This window comes from Oncorhynchus keta, chromosome 4 (genome assembly GCF_023373465.1).
Source record: "Oncorhynchus keta strain PuntledgeMale-10-30-2019 chromosome 4, Oket_V2, whole genome shotgun sequence".
In the NCBI taxonomy this organism is placed as follows: Eukaryota; Metazoa; Chordata; class Actinopteri; order Salmoniformes; family Salmonidae; genus Oncorhynchus; species Oncorhynchus keta.
Window position 1 is genome coordinate 87651698 of NC_068424.1, and position 11736 is coordinate 87663433.

Consider the following 11736-nt stretch of genomic DNA (forward strand, 5'->3'; position numbering starts at 1 on the left):
CTACATTAGCTCTGATCCAGGTCCCACTCAACTAGCTAAATCTGATCCAGGTCCCACTCAACTAGCTAGCTCTGATCCAGGTCCCACTCATCAGCTAGCTCTGATTCAGGTCCCACTCATCTAGCTAAGTTAGCTCTGATCCAGGTCCCACTCAGCTAACTAGCTCTGATCCAGGTCCCACTCAGCTAGCTAGCTCTGATCCAGGTCCCACTCATCAGCTAGCTCTGATCCAGGTCCCACTCAACTAGCTAAATTAGCTCTGATCCAGGTCCCACTCAGCTAGCTCTGATCCAGGTCCCACTCATCAGTTAGCTCTGATCCAGGTTCCACTCAGCTAACTAGCTCTGATCCAGGTCCCACTCAGCTAGCTAGCTCTGATCCAGGTCCCACTCATCAGCTAGCTCTGATCCAGGTCCCACTCAACTAGCTAAATTAGCTCTGATCCAGGTCCCACTCAACTAGCTAAATTAGCTCTGATCCAGGTCCCACTCAACTAGCTAAATTAGCTCTGATCCAGGTCCCACTCAGCTAGCTCTGATCCAGGTCCCACTCATCAGTTAGCTCTGATCCAGGTCCCACTCAGCTCGCTCTGATCCAGGTCCCACTCATCAGTTAGCTCTGATCCAGGTCCCACTCAGCTAGCTAGCTCTGATCCAGCTCCCACTCAGCTAGCTAGCTCTGATCCAGGTCCCACTCAGCTAGCTAGCTCTGATCCACGTCCCACTCAGCTAGCTAGCTCTGATCCAGGTCCCACTCATCAGCTAGCTCTGATCCAGGTCCCACTCAACTAGCTAAATTAGCTCTGATCCAGGTCCCACTCAACTAGCTAAATTAGCTCTGATCCAGGTCCCACTCAGCTAGCTCTGATCCAGGTCCCACTCAACTAGCTAAATTAGCTCTGATCCAGGTCCCACTCAGCTAGCTCTGATCCAGGTCCCACTCATCAGTTAGCTCTGATCCAGGTCCCACTCAGCTAGCTCTGATCCAGGTCCCACTCATCAGTTAGCTCTGATCCAGGTCCCACTCAGCTAGCTAGCTCTGATCCAGCTCCCACTCAGCTAGCTAGCTCTGATCCAGGTCCCACTCAGCTAGCTAGCTCTGATCCACGTCCCACTCAGCTAGCTAGCTCTGATCCAGGTCCCACTCAGCTAGCTCTGATCCAGGTCCCACTCATCAGTTAGCTCTGATCCAGGTTCCACTCAGCTAGCTAGCTCTGATCCAGGTCCCACTCAGCTAACTAGCTCTGATCCAGGTCCCACTCAGCTAGCTAGCTCTGATCCAGGTCCCACTCATCAGCTAGCTCTGATCCAGGTCCCACTCAGCTAGCTAGCTCTGATCCAGGTCCCACTCAGCTAGCTAAGTTAGCTCTGATCCAGGTCCCACTCAGCTAGCTAAATCTGATCCAGGTCCCACTCAACTAGCTAGCTCTGATCCAGGTCCCACTCATCAGCTAGCTCTGATCCAGGTCCCACTCAACTAGCTAGCTCTGATCCAGGTCCCACTCATTTAGTTAGCTCTGATTCAGGTCCCACTCAGCTCGCTAAGTTAGCTCTGATCCAGGTCCCACTCAGCTAGCTAAGTTTGCTCTGATCCAGGTCCCACACAACTAGCTAAATCTGATAGCTCTGATACAGGTCCCACTCAACTAGCTAAGTTAGCTCTGATACAGGTCCCACTCAACTAGCTAAGTTAGCTCTGATACAGGTCCCACTCAACTAGCTAAGTTAGCTCTGATACAGGTCCCACTCAACTAGCTAAGTTAGCTCTGATACAGGTCCCACTCAACTAGCTAAATTAGCTCTGATACAGGTCCCACTCAACTAGCTAAGTTACCTCTGATCCAGGTCCCACTCAGCTAGCTAGCTCTGATCCAGGTCCCACTCAACTAGCTAGCTCTGATCCAGGTCCCACTCATCAGCTAGCTCTGATCCAGGTCCCACTCATCAGCTAGCTCTGATCCAGGTCCCACTCAACTAGCTAAATTAGCTTTGATCCAGGTCCCACTCAGCTAGCGAGCTCTGATCCAGGTCCCACTCAAATAGCTAGCTCTGATCCAGGTCCCACTCATCAGCTAGCTCTGATCCAGGTCCCACTCAGCTAGCTAGCTCTGATCCAGGTCCCACTCAGCTAGCTAGCTCTGATCCAGGTCCCACTGAACTAGCTAGCTCTGATCCAGGTCCCACTCATCAGCTAGCTCTGATCCAGGTCCCACTCAACTAGCTAAATTAGCTCTGATCCAGGTCCCACTCAGCTAGCTCTGATCCAGGTCCCACTCATCAGTTAGCTCTGATCCAGGTCCCACTCAGCTAGCTAGCTCTGATCCAGGTCCCACTCATCAGTTAGCTCTGATCCAGGTCCCACTCAGCTAGCTAGCTCTGATCCAGCTCCCACTCAGCTAGCTAGCTCTGATCCAGGTCCCACTCAGCTAGCTCTGATCCAGGTCCCACTCATCAGTTAGCTCTGATCCAGGTTCCACTCAGCTAGCTAGCTCTGATCCAGGTCCCACTCAGCTAACTAGCTCTGATCCAGGTCCCACTCAGCTAGCTAGCTCTGATCCAGGTCCCACTCATCAGCTAGCTCTGATCCAGGTCCCACTCAGCTAGCTAGCTCTGATCCAGGTCCCACTCAGCTAGCTAAGTTAGCTCTGATCCAGGTCCCACTCAGCTAGCTAAATCTGATCCAGGTCCCACTCAACTAGCTAGCTCTGATCCAGGTCCCACTCATCAGTTAGCTCTGATCCAGGTTCCACTCAGCTAACTAGCTCTGATCCAGGTCCCACTCAGCTAGCTAGCTCTGATCCAGGTCCCACTCATCAGCTAGCTCTGATCCAGGTCCCACTCAACTAGCTAAATTAGCTCTGATCCAGGTCTCACTCATTTAGTTAGCTCTGATCCAGGTCCCACTCATTTAGTTAGCTCTGATCCAGGTCCCACTCATTTAGTTAGCTCTGATCCAGGTCTCACTCATTTAGTTAGCTCTGATCCAGGTCCCACTCATTTAGTTAGCTCTGATCCAGGTCTCACTCATTTAGTTAGCTCTGATCCAGGTCCCACTCATTTAGTTAGCTCTGATCCAGGTCTCACTCATTTAGTTAGCTCTGATCCAGGTCCCACTCATTTAGTTAGCTCTGATCCAGGTCTCACTCATCTAGCTAGCTCTGATCCAGGTCCCACTCAACTAGCAAGCTCTGATCCAGGTCCCAATCAGCTAGCTAAGTTAGCTCTGATTCAGGTCCCACTCAACTAGCAAGCTCTGATCCAGGTCCCACTCAACTAGCAAGCTCTGATCCAGGTCCCAATCAGCTAGCTAAGTTAGCTCTGATCCAGGTCCCAATCAGCTAGCTAAGTTAGCTCTGATTCAGGTTCCACTCAACTAGCTAAATCTGATCCAGGTTCCATTCAACTAGCTAAATCTGATCCAGGTCCCACTCAGCTAGCTAGCTCTGATTCAGGTCCCACTCAGCTAGCTAGCTCTGATTCAGGTCCCACTCAGCTAGCTAGCTCTGATCCAGGTCCCACTCAACTAGCTGAATTAGCTCTGATCCAGGTCCCACTCATCAGTTAGCTCTGATCCAGGTCCCACTCAGCTAGCTAGCTCTGATCCAGGTCCCACTCAGCTAGCTAGCTCTGATCCAGGTCCCACTCAACAAGCTAAGTCAGCTCTGATCCAGGTCCCACTCAACAAGCTAAGTCAGCTCTGATCCAGGTCCCACTCAGCTAGCTAAGTTAGCTCTGATCCAGGTCCCACTCATCAGTTAGCTTTGATCCAGGTCCCACTCAGCTAGCTCTGATCCAGGTCCCACTCATCAGTTAGCTCTGATCCAGCTCCCACTCAGCTAGCTAGCTCTGATCCAGGTCCCACTCAGCTAACTAGCTCTGATCCAGGTCCCACTCAGCTAGCTAAGTTAGCTCTGATCCAGGTCCTACTCAACTAGCTACATTAGCTCTGATCCAGGTCCCACTCAACTAGCTAAATCTGATCCAGGTCCCACTCAACTAGCTAGCTCTTATCCAGGTCCCACTCATCAGCTAGCTCTGATTCAGGTCCCACTCATCTAGCTAAGTTAGCTCTGATCCAGGTCCCACTCAGCTAACTAGCTCTGATCCAGGTCCCACTCAGCTAGCTAGCTCTGATCCAGGTCCCACTCATCAGCTAGCTCTGATCCAGGTCCCACTCAACTAGCTAAATTAGCTCTGATCCAGGTCCCACTCAGCTAGCTCTGATCCAGGTCCCACTCATCAGTTAGCTCTGATCCAGGTTCCACTCAGCTAACTAGCTCTGATCCAGGTCCCACTCAGCTAGCTAGCTCTGATCCAGGTCCCACTCATCAGCTAGCTCTGATCCAGGTCCCACTCAACTAGCTAAATTAGCTCTGATCCAGGTCCCACTCAACTAGCTAAATTAGCTCTGATCCAGGTCCCACTCAACTAGCTAAATTAGCTCTGATCCAGGTCCCACTCAGCTAGCTCTGATCCAGGTCCCACTCATCAGTTAGCTCTGATCCAGGTCCCACTCAGCTCGCTCTGATCCAGGTCCCACTCATCAGTTAGCTCTGATCCAGGTCCCACTCAGCTAGCTAGCTCTGATCCAGCTCCCACTCAGCTAGCTAGCTCTGATCCAGGTCCCACTCAGCTAGCTAGCTCTGATCCACGTCCCACTCAGCTAGCTAGCTCTGATCCAGGTCCCACTCATCAGCTAGCTCTGATCCAGGTCCCACTCAACTAGCTAAATTAGCTCTGATCCAGGTCCCACTCAACTAGCTAAATTAGCTCTGATCCAGGTCCCACTCAGCTAGCTCTGATCCAGGTCCCACTCAACTAGCTAAATTAGCTCTGATCCAGGTCCCACTCAGCTAGCTCTGATCCAGGTCCCACTCATCAGTTAGCTCTGATCCAGGTCCCACTCAGCTAGCTCTGATCCAGGTCCCACTCATCAGTTAGCTCTGATCCAGGTCCCACTCAGCTAGCTAGCTCTGATCCAGCTCCCACTCAGCTAGCTAGCTCTGATCCAGGTCCCACTCAGCTAGCTAGCTCTGATCCACGTCCCACTCAGCTAGCTAGCTCTGATCCAGGTCCCACTCAGCTAGCTCTGATCCAGGTCCCACTCATCAGTTAGCTCTGATCCAGGTTCCACTCAGCTAGCTAGCTCTGATCCAGGTCCCACTCAGCTAACTAGCTCTGATCCAGGTCCCACTCAGCTAGCTAGCTCTGATCCAGGTCCCACTCATCAGCTAGCTCTGATCCAGGTCCCACTCAGCTAGCTAGCTCTGATCCAGGTCCCACTCAGCTAGCTAAGTTAGCTCTGATCCAGGTCCCACTCAGCTAGCTAAATCTGATCCAGGTCCCACTCAACTAGCTAGCTCTGATCCAGGTCCCACTCATCAGCTAGCTCTGATCCAGGTCCCACTCAACTAGCTAGCTCTGATCCAGGTCCCACTCATTTAGTTAGCTCTGATTCAGGTCCCACTCAGCTCGCTAAGCTTAGCTCTGATCCAGGTCCCACTCAGCTAGCTAAGTTTGCTCTGATCCAGGTCCCACACAACTAGCTAAATCTGATAGCTCTGATACAGGTCCCACTCAACTAGCTAAGTTAGCTCTGATACAGGTCCCACTCAACTAGCTAAGTTAGCTCTGATACAGGTCCCACTCAACTAGCTAAGTTAGCTCTGATACAGGTCCCACTCAACTAGCTAAGTTAGCTCTGATACCCAGGTCCCAGGTCTCAAACTAGCTAAATTAGCTCTGATACAGGTCCCACTCAACTAGCTAAGTTACCTCTGATCCAGGTCCCACTCAGCTAGCTAGCTCTGATCCAGGTCCCACTCAACTAGCTAGCTCTGATCCAGGTCCCACTCATCAGCTAGCTCTGATCCAGGTCCCACTCATCAGCTAGCTCTGATCCAGGTCCCACTCAACTAGCTAAATTAGCTTTGATCCAGGTCCCACTCAGCTAGCGAGCTCTGATCCAGGTCCCACTCAAATAGCTAGCTCTGATCCAGGTCCCACTCATCAGCTAGCTCTGATCCAGGTCCCACTCAGCTAGCTAAGTTAGCTCTGATCCAGGTCCCACTCAGCTAGCTAGCTCTGATCCAGGTCCCACTGAACTAGCTAGCTCTGATCCAGGTCCCACTCATCAGCTAGCTCTGATCCAGGTCCCACTCAACTAGCTAAATTAGCTCTGATCCAGGTCCCACTCAGCTAGCTCTGATCCAGGTCCCACTCATCAGTTAGCTCTGATCCAGGTCCCACTCAGCTAGCTAGCTCTGATCCAGCTCCCACTCAGCTAGCTAGCTCTGATCCAGGTGCCACTCAGCTAGCTAGCTCTGATCCACGTCCCACTCAGCTAGCTAGCTCTGATCCAGGTCCCACTCAGCTAGCTCTGATCCAGGTCCCACTCATCAGTTAGCTCTGATCCAGGTTCCACTCAGCTAGCTAGCTCTGATCCAGGTCCCACTCAGCTAACTAGCTCTGATCCAGGTCCCACTCAGCTAGCTAGCTCTGATCCAGGTCCCACTCATCAGCTAGCTCTGATCCAGGTCCCACTCAGCTAGCTAGCTCTGATCCAGGTCCCACTCAGCTAGCTAAGTTAGCTCTGATCCAGGTCCCACTCAGCTAGCTAAATCTGATCCAGGTCCCACTCAACTAGCTAGCTCTGATCCAGGTCCCACTCATCAGCTAGCTCTGATCCAGGTCCCACTCAACTAGCTAGCTCTGATCCAGGTCCCACTCATTTAGTTAGCTCTGATTCAGGTCCCACTCAGCTCGCTAAGTTAGCTCTGATCCAGGTCCCACTCAGCTAGCTAAGTTTGCTCTGATCCAGGTCCCACACAACTAGCTAAATCTGATAGCTCTGATACAGGTCCCACTCAACTAGCTAAGTTAGCTCTGATACAGGTCCCACTCAACTAGCTAAGTTAGCTCTGATACAGGTCCCACTCAACTAGCTAAGTTAGCTCTGATACAGGTCCCACTCAACTAGCTAAGTTAGCTCTGATACAGGTCCCACTCAACTAGCTAAGTTAGCTCTGATACAGGTCCCACTCAACTAGCTAAGTTAGCTCTGATCCAGGTCCCACTCAGCTAGCTAGCTCTGATCCAGGTCCCACTCAACTAGCTAGCTCTGATCCAGGTCCCACTCATCAGCTAGCTCTGATCCAGGTCCCACTCAACTAGCTAGCTCTGATCCAGGTCCCACTCAACTAGCTAAATTAGCTTTGATCCAGGTCCCACTCAGCTAGCGAGCTCTGATCCAGGTCCCACTCAAATAGCTAGCTCTGATCCAGGTCCCACTCATCAGCTAGCTCTGATCCAGGTCCCACTCAGCTAGCTAAGTTAGCTCTGATCCAGGTCCCACTCAGCTAGCTAGCTCTGATCCAGGTCCCACTGAACTAGCTAGCTCTGATCCAGGTCCCACTCATCAGCTAGCTCTGATCCAGGTCCCACTCAACTAGCTAAATTAGCTCTGATCCAGGTCCCACTCAGCTAGCTAGCTCTGATCCAGGTCCCACTCAACTAGCTAGCTCTGATCCAGGTCCCACTCATCAGCTAGCTCTGATTCAGGTCCCACTCATCAGCTAGCTCTGATCCAGGTCCCACTCAGCTAGCTAGCTCTGATCCAGGTCCCACTCATCAGCTAGCTCTGATCCAGGTCCCACTCATCAGCTAGCTCTGATCCAGGTCCCACTCAGCTAGCTAGCTCTGATCCAGGTCCCACTCATCAGCTAGCTCTGATCCAGGTCCCACTCAACTAGCTAGCTCTGATCCAGGTCCCACTCATCAGCTAGCTCTGATCCAGGTCCCACTCAACTAGCTAAATTAGCTCTGATCCAGGTCCCACTCAGCTAGCTAGCTCTGATCCAGGTCCCACTCAGCTAGCTAGCTCTGATCCGGGTCCCACTCAACTAGCTAGCTCTGATCCAGGTCCCAATCATCAGCTAGCTCTGATCCAGGTCCCACTCAGCTAGCTAGCTCTGATCCAGGTCCCACTCAGCTAGCTAGCTCTGATCCAGGTCCCACTCAACTAGCTAGCTCTGATCCAGGTCCCACTCATCAGCTAGCTCTGATCCAGGTCCCACTCAACTAGCTAGCTCTGATCCAGGTCCCACTCATCAGCTAGCTCTGATCCAGGTCGCACTCATCAGCTAGCTCTGATCCAGGTCGCACTCATCTAGCTAGCTCTGATCCAGGTCCCACTCATCAGCTAGCTCTGATCCAGGTCCCACTCAGCTAGCTAGCTCTGATCCAGGTCCCACTCATCAGCTAGCTCTGATCCAGGTCCCACTCAACTAGCTAGCTCTGATCCAGGTCCCACTCATCAGCTAGCTCTGATCCAGGTCCCACTCAACTAGCTAAATTAGCTCTGATCCAGGTCCCACTCAGCTAGCTAGCTCTGATCCAGGTCCCACTCAACCAGCTAGCTCTGATCCAGGTCCCACTCAGCTAGCTAAGTTAGCTCTGATCCAGGTCCCACTCAGCTAGCTAAGTTAGCTCTGATCCAGGTCCCACTCAGCTAGCTAAGTTAGCTCTGATCCAGGTCCCACTCAACTAGCTAGCTCTGATCCAGGTCCCACTCTGATCCAGGTCCCACTCATCAGCTAGCTCTGATCCAGGTCCCACTCAACTAGCTAGCTCTGATCCAGGTCCCACTCAACTAGCTAGCTCTGATCCAGGTCCCACTCATCAGCTAGCTCTGATCCAGGTCCCACTCAACTAGCTAGCTCTGATCCAGGTCCCACTCATCAGCTAGCTCTGATCCAGGTCCCACTCAACTAGCTAGCTCTGATCCAGGTCCCACTCATCAGCTAGCTCTGATCCAGGTCCCACTCAGCTAGCTAGCTCTGATCCAGGTCCCACTCATCAGCTAGCTCTGATCCATGTCCCACTCAACTAGCTAAATTAGCTCTGATCCAGGTCCCACTCAGCTAGCTAGCTCTGATCCAGGTCCCACTCAACTAGCTAGCTCTGATCCAGGTCCCACTCATCAGTTAGCTCTGATCCAGGTCCCACTCAGCTAGCTAAGTTAGCTCTGATCCAGGTCCCACTCAGCTAGCTAAGTTAGCTCTGCTCCAGGTCCCACTCAACTAGCTAGCTCTGATCCAGGTCCCACTCATCAGCTAGCTCTGATCCAGGTCCCACTCAGCTAGCTAGCTCTGATCCAGGTCCCACTTATCAGCTAGCTCTCATCCAGGTCCCACTCAACTAGCTAAATTAGCTCTGATCCAGGTCCCACTCAGCTAGCTAGCTCTGATCCAGGTCCCACTCAACTAGCTAGCTCTGATCCAGGTCCCACTCATCAGCTAGCTCTGATTCAGGTCCCACTCATCAGCTAGCTCTGATCCAGGTCCCACTCAGCTAGCTAGCTCTGATCCAGGTCCCACTCATCAGCTAGCTCTGATCCAGGTCCCACTCAACTAGCTAAATTAGCTCTGATCCAGGTCCCACTCAACTAGCTAAATTAGCTCTGATCCATGTCCCACTCAGCTAGCTAAGTTAGCTCTGATTCAGGTCCCACTCAACTAGCTAAATTAGCTCTGATCCAGGTCCCACACAGCTAGCGAAGTTAGCTCTGATTCAGGTCCCACTCAACTAGCTAAATTAGCTCTGATCCAGGTCCCACTCAGCTAGCTAAGTTAGCTCTGATCCAGGTCCCACTCAGCTAGCTAAGTTAGCTCTGATCCAGGTCCCACTCAGCTAACTAGCTCTGATCCAGGTCCCACTCAGCTAGCTAGCTCTGATCCAGGTCCCACTCATCAGCTAGCTCTGATCCAGGTCCCACTCAACTAGCTAAATTAGCTATGATCCAGGTCCCACTCAGCTAGCTAATCTAGCTCTGATCCAGGTCCCACTCAGCTAGCTAATTTAGCTCTGATCCAGGTCCCACTCAGCTAGCTAATTTAGCTCTGATCCAGGTCCCACTCAGCTAGCTAGCTCTGATCCAGGTCCCACTCAGCTAGCTAAGTTAGCTCTGATCCAGGTCCCACTCAGCTAGCTAGCTCTGATCCAGGTCCCACTCATCAGCTAGCTCTGATCCAGGTCCCACACAACTAGCTAAATCTGATCCAGGTCCCACTCAACTAGCTAGCTCTGATCCAGGTCCCACTCAGCTAGCTAGCTCTGATCCAGGTCCCACTCATCAGCTAGCTCTGATCCAGGTCCCACTCAGCTAGCTAGCTCTGATCCAGGTCCCACTCAGCTAGCTAAGTTCGCTCTGATCCAGGTCCCACTCAACTAGCTAAATTCGCTCTGATCCAGGTCCCACTCAGCTAGCTAAGTTAGCTCTGATTCAGGTCCCACTCAACTAGCTAAATTAGCTCTGATCCAGGTCCCACTCAGCTAGCTAAGTTAGCTCTGATCCAGGTTCCACTCAGCTAGCTAGCTCTGATCCAGGTCCCACTCAGCTAACTAGCTCTGATCCAGGTCCCACTCAGCTAGCTAGCTCTGATCCAGGTCCCACTCATCAGCTAGCTCTCTGATCCAGGTCCCACTCAGCTAGCTAAGTTAGCTCTGATCCAGGTCCCACTCAGCTAGCTAAATCTGATCCAGGTCCCACTCAACTAGCTAGCTCTGATCCAGGTCCCACTCATCAGCTAGCTCTGATCCAGGTCCCACTCAACTAGCTAGCTCTGATCCAGGTCCCACTCATTTAGTTAGCTCTGATTCAGGTCCCACTCAGCTAGCTAAGTTAGCTCTGATCCAGGTCCCACTCAGCTAGCTAAGTTTGCTCTGATCCAGGTCCCACTCAACTAGCTAAATCTGATAGCTCTGATCCAGGTCCCACTCAACTAGCTAAATTAGCTCTGATCCAGGTCCCACTCAACTAGCTAAATTAGCTCTGATCCATGTCCCACTCAGCTAGCTAAGTTAGCTCTGATTCAGGTCCCACTCAACGAGCTAAATTAGCTCTGATCCAGGTCCCACACAGCTAGCGAAGTTAGCTCTGATTCAGGTCCCACTCAACTAGCTAAATTAGCTCTGATCCAGGTCCCACTCAGCTAGCTAAGTTAGCTCTGATCCAGGTCCCACTCAGCTAGCTAAGTTAGCTCTGATCCAGGTCCCACTCAGCTAACTAGCTCTGATCCAGGTCCCACTCAGCTAGCTAGCTCTGATCCAGGTCCCACTCATCAGCTAGCTCTGATCCAGGTCCCACTCAACTAGCTAAATTAGCTATGATCCAGGTCCCACTCAGCTAGCTAATCTAGCTCTGATCCAGGTCCCACTCAACTAGCTAGCTCTGATCCAGGTCCCACTCAGCTAGCTAGCTCTGATCCAGGTCCCACTCATCAGCTAGCTCTGATCCAGGTCCCACTCAGCTAGCTAGCTCTGATCCAGGTCCCACTCAGCTAGCTAAGTTAGCTCTGATCCAGGTCCCACTCAACTAGCTAAATTAGCTCTGATCCAGGTCCCACACAGCTAGCTAAGTTAGCTCTGATTCAGGTCCCACTCAACTAGCTAAATTAGCTCTGATCCAGGTCCCACTCAGCTAGCTAAGTTAGCTCTGATCCAGGTTCCACTCAGCTAGCTAGCTCTGATCCAGGTCCCACTCAGCTAACTAGCTCTGATCCAGGTCCCACTCAGCTAGCTAGCTCTGATCCAGGTCCCACTCATCAGCTAGCTCTGATCCAGGTCCCACTCAGCTAGCTAAGTTAGCTCTGATCCAGGTCCCACTCAGCTAGCTAAATCTGATCCAGGTCCCACTCAACTAGCTAGCTCTGATCCAGGTCCCACTCATCAGCTAGCT